This window comes from Arachis duranensis, chromosome 6 (genome assembly GCF_000817695.3).
Source record: "Arachis duranensis cultivar V14167 chromosome 6, aradu.V14167.gnm2.J7QH, whole genome shotgun sequence".
In the NCBI taxonomy this organism is placed as follows: domain Eukaryota; kingdom Viridiplantae; phylum Streptophyta; class Magnoliopsida; order Fabales; family Fabaceae; genus Arachis; species Arachis duranensis.
Genome location: NC_029777.3, coordinates 101,300,008 through 101,313,078, shown reverse-complemented (window position 1 = coordinate 101,313,078; position 13,071 = coordinate 101,300,008). Strand labels below are relative to the sequence as shown.

Here is a 13,071-nt window from a genome sequence, read left to right as displayed (position 1 = left end):
CCCTTCCCCTTCCCCCTCCCCCTTCGTATACCTTTTTTTTTAATTTTATAACTTTTATTATTAAAATAGAAATAGGGGTAGTTTAGGAATAATATAAAAATTTTTATTAAAAAGGACGATTTTAATACGAAAAAAAACGTTAAGAATGATTTTAAATAAAAAATTAGACCAGAGACGGTTTTAATTCTAGCGAAAAACTTTAAAGATCAAAACCATACTTATCCCTTTAAAAATATATAATATATATTTCAAGTTTAGTTGTCTGTGACTGACTGCACTTGTGATAAATCACAAGAAGTGCAGGGCAAAGCAATGCGTTAACATACAAATAGTAGCTTGTGTCTATTCTGGTAGCTAGTACAATTAGAATTTGTCTCTCTTTTATTGGCAAAATTATACTTGTTATCAGTTCAGAGAAGGACTTCTTCATAATTAAGATCTTTGCAGGCGTCATCTTAGCCATTGGTTTCATTCATGTGTTGTCGGATGCATTCGAAAATCTAACCTCCTTATTTGGACGATCATTTTTAGAAAGATTTTCTTTTTACTAAGTTTGTGTCAATGTGTACTGCAATGAGAACTCTTATGGTTGATACCTATGCAACCGCGTATTTTCAAAAAAAGCATTTTCAAGATGTATAATCTGAGTTTGTAGATGTGGAGAATGAAAAAAAGACATGCAGTCGATAATGACGTGAATCTTCACTTCTATGGAACACATGGTTATGCATCTTTGGAGTCCTTCGGCATCGAGTAATATCACAGGTAAGGTAGCTAATGTGGTAATATTAATCAATATTTATCAATATTAAGAAAAAAATAGTGTTGCCAAAGTAGAATAGTTTTTTTTTTTTTATTTATCTACGAATGTTATTTTTTTTAAAATTATAAAACATTGTATTATATTATGTAATTTTACTATCAACAATTTTAAATCTACTCTAATTATTTTTGTAATAATTATTCAAGAAGAATTTGATTTATAGCTATTGGAGATGGGAATATAGGAATTACATTGGAAGCATCAACGAGTTCACAAACAATAAAATTTTAGGTTGCTGCTTTGACTTTTCATCAATTCGTTGAGTATAGGACTTAGAAGTTGTATAAATCAGGTACTACTTTAATTATTAAAAATTAAAAAATAATTTATTTTATATTTTCATTGGATCTATTTATTATTTAATTTTTTTATTTAAGTTGGATTTAAATATATCTAAAAAAAAGTTAGACTCATTTGCATCGTTTTAAAAAATAATAAATAAATTATTTTTGTAATAAATTTAATTAAATATCTTTTAAGTTTATTATTTTTTACCTATTTTATTCATGCATTTAAATTTTACTTTTATCATTTTCTCTACTTATTTTAAATTTAGTTAGATTTAGTTGTAAAAAATTTTTGTACACAAACTATTAATAGTTAAGTAATTATTGAAGTTTTTATTGCCTAAAAAAAAGCATAAATTATTTAAAAAATAATCAGATTATGTGCACCTAATATGAAAAGTTAAAAGAAATAAATATTTTTTAAAAAATATTTATATTATTTTTCTGATATTTGTATATTAATAAAAATTATTTTAAGTAAAATTTAGGAAGTCGGTTATAATTATGGGATTGTTCTTTTCTATAACTAAACTATTAGAAATTGTAATTGGTATAGGAATCTCTAATATATATTTATGATGATAAGAGTCTAACTGCCCTTATTGTGAGAGGAGTTTTTAATGCAGCTTCAGCTGAAATTTTAATATATATGGTACTTGTAGATCTTTTTGGTGCTGATTTTATGAGTTTAAAGATGCAGACAAATAGTAAACTTTAAATATGGACCAATATTTTTCTTCTTTTAGAAGCTGGTTTATGTCTCTTATTGCTAAATTGGCATAAAGCCAATTAAATTGTATTATTCTCCTATTGTCAAATATAAGTTTTAGGTTTATCTTTCTAGATTTATCTTTCTTCCAGAAATAAGTACTTTCATTTATACTACTTCTTGATTCTTATTGTGTAAGAATCAAGATGTATAAATGCAAGAACTTGTTGAAAGAAAAAAGATAAACAAAAAATCTACATTTGACAACGGGAGAATAACGCAATTTAATTGGTCTTATGCCCATTTAACAATAGACATGAAACTAACTCATAAAAGAAGAAAAATATTTACTTATATTTAAAGTTTAATATTTGTCTGCATCTTTGAAATCATAAAATCAGCAGCAAGAAGACAAGTGCCATGTATATTAGAATTCCAATTGAAGCTACGTTAAGAACTCCTTTCACAATAAGAGTCGTTGGACTATTATCATCATAAACATTAGAGATTCTTATGCCAATTGTAATTTTTATTAGTGTAATTAGAGAAAAGAACAATCCCATAATTATAACCGACAACTTTTTAAATCTTGCTTGAAATAATTTTTATCAATATACAAATATCAGGAAAATAATATAAATATTTTTTAAAAAAGTGTTTATTTCTTTTAACTTTTCGGTGCACATAATTTGATTTTTTTTTAAAAATAATTTATGCTTTTATTAGGCAATAAAAGTTTTCAATAATTACTTAACTATTAACATGTGATGTGTACAAAAAATTTTAACAATTAACAACTAAATTTAACTAAATTAAAAATAAGTAGAGAAAATGGTAAAAATGAAGTTTAAATGCGTCAATAATTTATTAAAGTAGGTGAAAAAATAATAAACTTAAAAGATATTTAATTAAATTTATTATAAAAATAATTTATTTATTATTTTTTATAACGATGCTAATGGATCTAATATCTTTTTCTAGATATGTAAATTCAATTTAAATAAAAAATTAAATAAAAAATAAATTCGATGAAAATATAAAATAAATTTTTTTTTTAATTTTTAATAATTAAAGTAGTACCTGATTTATACAACTTTTAAGCCTTGTACCCTCAAAGAATTGATGAAAAGACAAAATGCATAACTATTCCCATCTTCAATACCTCTAAATCAAAATTTTCTTAAATAATTATTACAAAAATAATTAGATTAAATTTGCAATTTCATTGATGATAGTAAAATCACATAATATACAATGTTTTATAATTTAAAAAAGATGACATTCTTGATAAATGAGAAGAAAGCTACTTACATTTCAGGTTGACAACACCATTTTTTTCTTAATATTAATAAATATTGGTTAATATTATCACATTAGTTATCTATGATATTATTCGATATAGAAGGAGTTTCGAGGACTGGTGGGAACAGACACAGATGTATGGTCATGTGTTCTATGCGAGTAAAGATTCACATCATTATCGATTGCATGTCTTTTTTCGTCCTCCACACCTGCAACCCTAAATGTGCATCTTGAGAATGTTTTTTTTGAAAATATGCGGTTGCATAGGTATCAGCCATAAGAGTTTCCATTGCAATGCATATTGAAACAAACTCAGTGAAAAGAAAATTTTTTCAAGGATGATCGTCCAAACAAGGCGAGGTTAGATTTTCGAATGCATCCGACAACACATGGATGAAACCAGTGGCTAAGATGACATTCGCAGCAAAGACCTTAATTACAATGAAGAAATTCTTTTCTGAGCTGATGGTAGGTATTGCCAACAAGAGAGACACAAACACCAATTGTACTAGCGACCAAAATAGATGCAAGAGCTGTTATCTTGTATGTTAACGCGATTTTGTCCTGCACTTCTTGTTGTGATTTATCACAAGTGCGTTCACAGACGACTAAACTTGAAAATACAAAAAAAAAAATAAGAATATTATATATCTTCAATCCTTCCAAGTTATTGTTCGAAGCAAGAATAAGAGATTTAGAAAGAAGGAGTAGTGTTGGAAGGGAGTGAAAAGATAGATTAGGAAGAAAAAGTCAGTGAAAAGATAGGTTTGTAAGCAAAAGCCAGTGAGAAGAAAAAGTCAGTGTTCAAATTAGAGAAAAAATCATAGATGTTTCAGAGTTTTTTTGTACATCTTTCTGTTGTGTTTGATGATTCTGTAGAGATTCTCTTGTAAGTTGGGTTAGCACTTTGCTGTTGAAAGCTTGGTTTGAGTCCAAGTCAAATTTAGATTGGGATTAGAATCTAGATTTGTCTCAAATAGGAATGGATAGTTCTTATAAATGAATTGATGTTTGTAATGTTATGAAAACATAGTAAAATTTCATCATTGTTGTGATGAAGATTGGATGTAGGCTACAATACACCTAGTAGCTGAACCAGGATATATGTGGTGTTATTTCTTCTTCTCTCCTTCTTTCTTTGTTTATGTTTATTAGGAGACAAAAACAAAAGTGTTTCAACTCGACACGAGACAAAAGTTAAGATTCAACCCCCTTCTTTTAGCCACTAATTACCATCAATTTTAAATTACATGAATAAAAATTATAATTTATTGATATTTGAATCAGAAATTATACTATTAATGATCCATATATAATCTAAATAGTTCTTGTAATTGTTTTACAATCCATACCGAAATAAATTTAAAACTCAATCTTTTATAAAATTTCAGTTAACAATTGATATTTTCAGCATTAGAACAATGATCCATTCGTGTAAATAAGTTATAAGTATCATTCCAATAATTCAAATCTTGGGGTTTATTTTCTAAAATAAAGAAAAAAGACAGGCAAAATTTTTGTGTGTGAGACTTATCATTTCGAACACTCAATAATTGATGTAGGCATATACGTACTCTTTATTGTTTCTACTTTCATAAAAAGAAGGAGCCAGACGCTGGTACTGCCTGTTGGAACATTATATACAGTATAGCAAAAAGAAAACGTTTTTCCCGCTCCATCCATCGTCTTTGTTAATTCTTATGCCAGCAAGTAAACGGAAAGTACTTGCACGCAATAGGTATGTAATTAATTGCAAGGGGGAAGAGAGGATCGATCACAACTAACAAACCAGGCTTATGCGTCATGTATGATATATAATAAGGATTTTATTGCATAATATTATAACAAAGAAGAGAGTAAGCTTCCTGAATAAGGTTTCCCACAATGAACTTTTATGGACATGCCATGTGCTGGGCTTGGAAGAAGGAATGATGGAAAGAGGAGGAATGGCACAGTTACTAGTTACTACTGCTTTGAACCATTTTACTTCTTTGATGAAAGAAGGAGCCTTAGCATCTAAAATTGGTTCACGGATTAATGTGGAGTTGTGGACCACATCTGTTAAAAAGTTGTGGACATAGTGTTTAGTAATATATGCTATTGTATCTGAACATCTATTATTTATCTTCGTTATCCCTAACTTGGAATATCATTCAAAGTGTGATTAGTCATCACCTTGATTAGTGATTACATTATTATTCTCTATGTGCTTAATGATTGGTTCCTGGTGGGGGGCCAAAATAATTCAGTTATTAATAATTTTATTAAACTATTTTATACTAACACTGCATTAAAATTAATTTCTAGTTTGATATCTTAAAAATAATATTTTGTTTTGTTGCTATCACAAAAGAAGAAAACATATTTTTTTTTAAAAATGATCAACTATATAATAAAGGCCCATTTTCCCTTCAATTTTAAATCTGTTACAGCAAAAAAATTATTGTTTCTTCTATTCTTTATAACATTGCAACTTTAGTAGTCGTTTGCATGGATTCATAAATCTTTTCTGTTTTGTTCTACAAACTGTTGTTGCATTATTATTTTGATTATTGACAATGAACGAAAACTTTTTTTTTATAATGCTTAGCATTTTTTCTATTAGACTTGATCTGATGTTAAAAGATATATCTTAATTGTAGCTGATATCTCTAAAATATTCATTCATTAATATGAATGAATAAGTTAATTAAAGAAAATTAAAATATTTTTAAATTAAACATTTGATAGTTCCAATAAAAAGATAGATGGAAGCAAAAACGGCATGGCCTAGTAGGCATAGCGCCCCGACCCGGGCAGCCGGCCTAACCAGGTTGCTGAACTCGGACCGGGAAGCCGACCCGGCATCTCCTCCCTTCCAGCACAGCATCTGACAGCTAGGAGAAAAGGAAACTTCCTGGAAGGTGGATCTGCCCTTGTGGGACCCACCCTAGGTACAAGATATATAAAGGAGGGCCCTACCCCTCCCCGAGGTAGGTCACTACCCCCTTTACTTTTATTGCTATCCGTACGGTCTCTGACTTGGGCGTCGGAATCTTTTTTGTAGGTGGCCCTCCCTCTCCAACGCAACTGCTCGTGAGGTTGCGAGGTTCAGCTTTCCCCTCTCCTATACCGCAACTCGGGAGATCCGTTCATTCACCGTCCACGAAGACCAGGCTCCCACCGTCACTAACCCTATTCATCTACCCGATCCGTTTGGTACCCGAGCAATGAATATTTGGCGCCGTCTGTGGGAACCCTGGCGTAAATGGACTTCCTGTTAGGTCTCGTGGAAGGAGATGATGGAGACGAGCCACGAAGGGAGGAAGTAGTTCCCCGAACCAGTGGGGTAGCCTTCTTGGCTTCCTCTCGTGAGCGCACGAGATCCCCCCCTCGGCAAAGGGAGCCTCCCTCCCGCTCCTGGGAAAGACGTCCCTTCGGTGGGACGGGGAGCGACTATCCTCGGATAATGCAGGAGTTGCGTCACAGGGTGCAGAACCTGGAGCGGAAGCTAGTGAGTAGAGAGCGCTACCAGCCTGCCCCGAGTCAACATCGGTCCCGGTCCCCCCTAAGGAGGAAAACCAGGGGGAGAAGTCCCCAAAGAGACTGCTCTCTAGGCACATCGACCCCCCGGTCTGACCTAGAAATCCAAGGGGAAAGCAGAGAGGCGCCGAAGAGACGGCAAGACCCTATAATTTACACCCGACCTCTAGTGAGGCACACTGAAGAGGAAAACCTAGAGGATAGCAGCGAGAGACCTAGGAGGATGCCGCGACGCCCAGTGATCATGGGGGCAACACCTTTCTACCACTCAATTCTCGAGGTCCGGCTTCCGAAGCATTTTGATAAGCCAACGACATGAGATATGACGGCACCCAAGATCCTCAAGAACATCTAACGGCCTTTGAGGCTAGGATGAAGGGCGTGGGTGATGAAGTGAGATGTCGCGCCTTCCCCGTGACCTTAGCAGGGCCGAAAATCCGTTGGTTCAACGCTTTTCCCAAGGCTCCATACTTTTGCGGACATAACCTGCGCCTTCCTAGCTCAGTTTACCACGCATATTGCTAAAGCTAAGCACCCGATCAACTTGCTGGGGGTGACGCAGAGAAGTGGGGAACCGAACAAGAACTACCTGGATAGGTTCAATGATGAATGCTTGGAGATTGATGGCCTGACCGACTCCGTGGCCAGTTTATGCTTGACGAACGGGCTGTTGAACGAAGATTTTAGGAAATACCTTACCACCAAGCCCGTGTGGACAATGCAAGAAATCCAAAATGTGGCTATGGAGTATATTAACGATGAGGAGATTAGCCAAGTCGTGGCAGCCAACAAGCGGCAGACCGCCTATAACCCTGCTCGTCAGTCCGACAACGGGGAGAGGCCTAAGGAGCACTCCAAGGACGGAGGGCCAGCTAAAGCCTTCAAGCCGTTCCCCCAGGTAGGGAAGTTTACTAACTACACTTCCTTGGCAGCCCCGATCGTCGAGGTGTACCAGCAGATAGCCGACAAAGGCATCTTGTTGAAGCCCCGACAACTCAAGGATAGAACTGGAGGGAACAAAAACCTCTACTACGCTACCACAAGGGCTTCGGCCACAAGACCCAAGATTGTTTCGATATGAAGGATGCTCTAGAGCAAGCGATCCAGGAAGACAAGTTGGCAGAGTTCTCACACCTCACAAGGGAACCCAGGAGGCGGGATCGTGACCGATCTGGTGACGACAGGAGCCGCGCCGTGAAACCGAGGTAGGAACTCGAGCAGGACAATGAACGCGGCCTCACCATTGTGAACGTTGTAGTTGGGAGAGACGTTTCCCCCAGGTCGAAGTCGGCATGCAGGAAAGATGCCAAAGTCTTGGCTGTGTCATCGCCTAGTCCCGCGCCTTCCTCTAGGAGGGTCCTATCAATATCATTCGGACCAGAGGACCAATGGTTTGATGACCTACCGGAAAACTCCCCTATGGTGATCACATCAAGAGTGGGAACTGGCCTGGTCAGGAAAATTCTCGTAGACACCAGAGTCGATTCGAACATTATGTTCCGTAACGTGTTTGATGCTCTGGGCCTCTGAGACACCGACTTGAAAACCCACCAACACGGTGTGGTTGGTGGTGCGGTGATTTAACAACCACAAACTAATCGGCAAGTGCACCGGGTCGTACCAAGTAATACCTCAGGTAAGTGAGGGTTTATCCCACGAGGATTGATGGATCAAGCAACAATGGTTAAATGATTTACTTTGTCAGGCAAGCAGAAAAGGGTTTTGAGATATTCAAAAGGTTTAAATTTGAAAATATCAGAAGGCAGGCACGCAAGTAAATAAATTGAAAATAAAATATTGGAGAAATAGTTAAGGTTTCAGAGTTATCTATTCTTCTGGATTAACTTTTTCTACTAACTATTTTAATCATGTAGGATTTAATTTATGGCAAACTATATGTGACTAGACCCTAATTCCTTAGACCTTTCTAGTCTCCTCTAAAATTCATTAATTGCCAATTTCTTGGTCAATTAATTCCAACTAGAAGCTGCATGATCAAATTCTAGTTTATATGTCACAAAAATTCTAATTACCCAAAAATAAAAAAGATTATATGTCACGTATCCCGTTAAATCCAAATAATTAAAATTTAGAAGAATATATTTTCAAGCTGTTGTTCAAGTAAAGAGCTTTTCCAAGTTTTACAAGAACTCAAATAGAAAGAGGGTCATACTTCCGTTCCACCCAAATTCATAAGATAAAGAGAGAAAACAATTCTTAAATTATGAATCCATACATGAATTAAAATAGAAAAAGTAATAAAATCAATCCATACAAATAGACAGAATTCCTAACCTTAACAATGGAGGATTAGTTGCTCATGGTTCAGAGAAAAATAGGATTCTCATAAAATGTACAGAGTTCCAATCTGATGGCATGATAAGTTAACTCATGGAATCCCTTTTTATAACTAATCCTAATAAATTTAAAATCTAATTATTTAAAATTAAAAATAACATCTTTTCCTAAAAATAAGATTTGAATTTAAATAAGAATTATCAGTAAGTCTTCAATTGATGGGTGGGGACCACATGTTTTGTCCATTCTGCAGCTTCTAATTTGTGTTTTTTGGGCTGAAAACTGGGTCAAACCAGCCCAGAAATCGCCCCCAGTATTTTTCTGCGTTTTCTGCACATGACGTATATCACGCGTACGCGTCAGTCACGCGTACACGTCGCTGAGAAAATCTTCAAATCACACGTACGCGTCACCATGGAAAGCTCCAAATGACGCGCATGCGTCAGTCACGCGTACGCGTCGCTCCTCACTGCCATCTCCTTTGATTCTTGTGCTGCAGAAACTCCATCAAATTCAGCCGAATGCTACCTAAAATAAACAAAATTGCAAAAGACTCAAAGTAGCATCCATATTGGCTAAAAGATAATTAATTCTTTATTAAACTCAACAAATTAGATGCAAATTCACTAGGAAAAGATAGAAAAGATGCTCACGCATCATAACACCAAACTTGAATTGTTGCTTGTCCTCAAGCAACCAAAACTAATATAAGCTTAGGATGTGAATTTGCATGAGAATGAGAGTTTGATTAAGCTCATGTCTCTTCTTATAGTGGGGTTTACAACTACAATCCTGAATAGTTTTGACATATCACTCTTCTTTGAATCAGAAGGATGTTACTGTCATTCGGAATTAGAATCCGGATAATATTATGAATCCTCTGATCTTTTGTAAGTCAATTTAATCCTTGAACACAGCAATTTTTCTTTGGTGCTTTGCACCTTGAGCCTAGCCGTGACTTTAAATGTTTTGTCTCAAGCTTTACTTGATACAGAAACACCACAAGCACTTAACTGGGGAACTCTTTTTAAGTTCTGAAAATTTTTATATTTTTTTGTTTTTTTTGTTTTTTTTTGTTTTTTTATTATTATCCACAGACAGTGGTGCTCAAAGCCTTTGGCGTACTCTGCAATTGATCTTGACTCTAAATGTTTTGTCTCAAGGATTACTTTACACAATAACACCACAAGCATGTGATTTGGGAAACAACTCTTTGAGCTTTTAATCATGTCTGACCTCCCTAGTCATTGATGCTCAGAGTCTTGGACCTTGCTTTTAATTTTCTTTTGCTGTTTTTTTTTTTGCTTCAAGGATTAAACTTTCATTAATTTCAGGAAATCATAATAATTCTCTAAATTTATTTTCCTTGTACATCAACATTCTTTGATTCAAATTTAAATATGCACTGTTCATGTCATGCATTCAGAATTACAATTAATACCACCATATTTAAGTAAATAAGACTACTCTTAAGATTAACTCAATTTCTCATGCAATACATCACTTCTGTATTTTTTATTTGAATTCAAGCTCAGTGAGTAATACATGAGATATCTTTTCAGCATTAAAACAATTAAGAGAAAACTAAACTAGTCCTAGGATTCTAACTAATAAAGGATGATGCAATAAACAAAGCAAAATTGCAGAAAATCGGAACATAACATAGAAAAAGAGGGGAGGAATAAAAATTGAAAGGAACTCAACCACCTTAGTTATCCTAGCGGTCGCTTTATTCTTCAGGTTGTGCTCCTCAGTGAAGATGATTCGCCTCCCTTTTGGTGCCATAGGAATAAATAGAAAAATCCTTAAGCGAAGTGTCAACACCAAACTTTAAGGTTTGCTTGTCCTCAAGCAAAGAAGAACTGAAAATAGAAAGAGACAAATATTATGATGAAAGAAAAAAAAGGATAAAAGAACAAGAGAGAATTAGGATTGGGAGAGGGGGAAAGAAAATTAAAACTGGGCGGCGAACTAGTGTAGTTGTGCAGCGCAGGTGACGCGTGGGTCGCGAAATTTTCTGAATGACGCATAAGCGTCAGGTACGCGTACGCGTGCCCTGGGTTTTGTGCAATTTACGCGAAGGCAGCCGCGCGCACACACAACTCGCTGTTCGCGTGGCTTAGGAACCAATATTTTCATACGACGCGTGCGCGTCATGCACGCGCACGCATGGATGAACATTTGTGCAAATGACGCGCACGCGTCAGGGACGCTTACGCGTGGTCAATTTTGTGCGTTTAGCACACTTCCAGCCCCAAACCAGCACAACTCTCTGCCCAAACATATATTTACGACATTTTTCCAGGTCACACGTATGCGTCACTGACGCGCACACGTGGAAGGCGAAAAGTGCAAACGACGCGTACGCGTGGGTTACGCGTACGCGTGATGCGGCTTGTGCTTCCAGCGCTACTCCCGCTCAACTCCCAGTCAAATTTTATTTTTTCACGCACATGTATATGACGCGTACGCATTAGCGATGCTTGCGCGTCATGTGCTCCCCTTCTCTTTTTTTATTTTTTATTTTTTTATTATTCGGTTCCTGTTCTAAAATAGTTGCGTGATCAGAAAATTAGTAAGAACTCAATAAAAATCAAATAAGTAAGAAAACTACTACTACGAAAAACAACAAAAAATGAAAAGAAACGATCATACCACGGTGGGCTGCCTCCCACCAAGAACTTTTAGTTAAAGTCCTTAAGTTGGACATGTGGTGAGCTCTTTGTCATGGTGGCTTGTGCTTGTATTGATCCAGGAATCTCCACCAATGTTTGTAATTCCAATGGCTACCGGGATCCCAAACTAGGCGCCTAACGCCTTCGAGCAAGTTGAAGCAAGTGACAAGACCCAAAGGGTGTTGATTGTGGGAATGAATTCTAGGTCCCAAACCTTGCCTTTACACCCGTCTTCTTGTCGATCACCATTGTTCCCACTGGGTGGTAAGCAATCTGAATTCTCACAGAGACATCCAAACAACCGTCTAGACCCATTCAATTGAGTTCTACACCAATCCTTGCACTTCAATTTGGAGCATGCAACCATATTAAATCTTTGTTGACAACTCTTGCCACTAACCATCTTCCTTTTACTCTTAATGCCACAAAGAGCTCTAAGTTGACCATCCGTCTCCAGTAGCCCATATTCAAGTGGGAAAGTAAGGGTTAAGGATAGGAATTTTACCCACTTGAATGTTGTATTGAATGGTGATGGATTTGGAAGAGGTCTTGCAAGCTTCACTCCCTTGTGTTCTTCTTTGAATTCTTCCACTTCTTTGCAAGCTTCCTCAATTTCAACCTCTTTCTCTTGGTAGCTGTCTTCTAATTCAATCTCTTCTTCATTGCTTACCAAGGGCATGGGAGGTTGTGCATCTTCCTCTTCTACCATATGTGAGGATGGAAAGTTCTATAATTCAATAGAATATGAACTCCTTTGATTGATTTCCTCACTTTCTTCTATAGGATCTTGTATTATATCTCCTGGGAAGGAATTTTCTTGTTCCTCTTCCTAGTTCTTGATTAGCGACTGCACATGTTTCTCTACATTTTTGACACTCATCTTTATATCATGTAAGAATTCTTTCATGAGGAGCTCAAGATCTGATGATATTTGAGATGAATAAGGAGATGATGGCTCTTGATATGAATAAGAAGGAGATGATGGTTCTTGGTATGAATAGGGAGATGGTGGCTCTTGGTATGGGTAGAAAGATGATGGTTCTTGATATGGATAGAGAGGTGGTGGTTCTTGGTACGAATATGGAGATGGTGGTTCGTGGTATGAATATGGAGGTGGTGGCTCTTGATAGTTGGAACATGGAGCATTGAAGTTTCTTTGGTTTTGACTTTGCCAACCAAAATTTGGATAGTTCCTCCATCCACCATAATATGAATCACTACTTGGGTGTGAGTAGTAACCCATGTGATCTCTCTCCATTATTTTTCCTTAGCACAAAACACCAAACAGAATTAAACGCACCATGTGGTAAACAGGAAAGCAAAGAAGAAAGAATAGAATTCTAAGAATTAAAATAAGAAAAATAAAAATAAAACTAACTAGGAAACACCAAACTTAATTTCAGAAATTAAGAAAAATATTGGTGCTATTTATTTATTAAATTTTTTTCGAAATTT

The 13,071-nt window shown here is 35.8% G+C and overlaps 1 protein-coding gene and 1 pseudogene across 1 annotated transcript in view; one reads left to right on the top strand and one right to left on the bottom strand.

Annotated features, from left to right (window-relative positions):
• Positions 1-4,805, top strand: part of LOC107495039 (calcineurin B-like protein 1) — a 30,855-nt gene extending 26,050 nt beyond the window's left edge. Inside the window, exon 8 of the mRNA XM_052262930.1 lies at positions 4,684-4,805. The gene's annotated coding sequence lies outside the window, so the exon portion shown is untranslated. The remainder of the gene's footprint in view (positions 1-4,683) is intronic.
• On the bottom strand, positions 3,165-4,926 carry LOC107494921 (zinc transporter 1-like; annotated as a pseudogene).
• Positions 4,927-13,071: the final 8,145 nt, after the last annotated feature.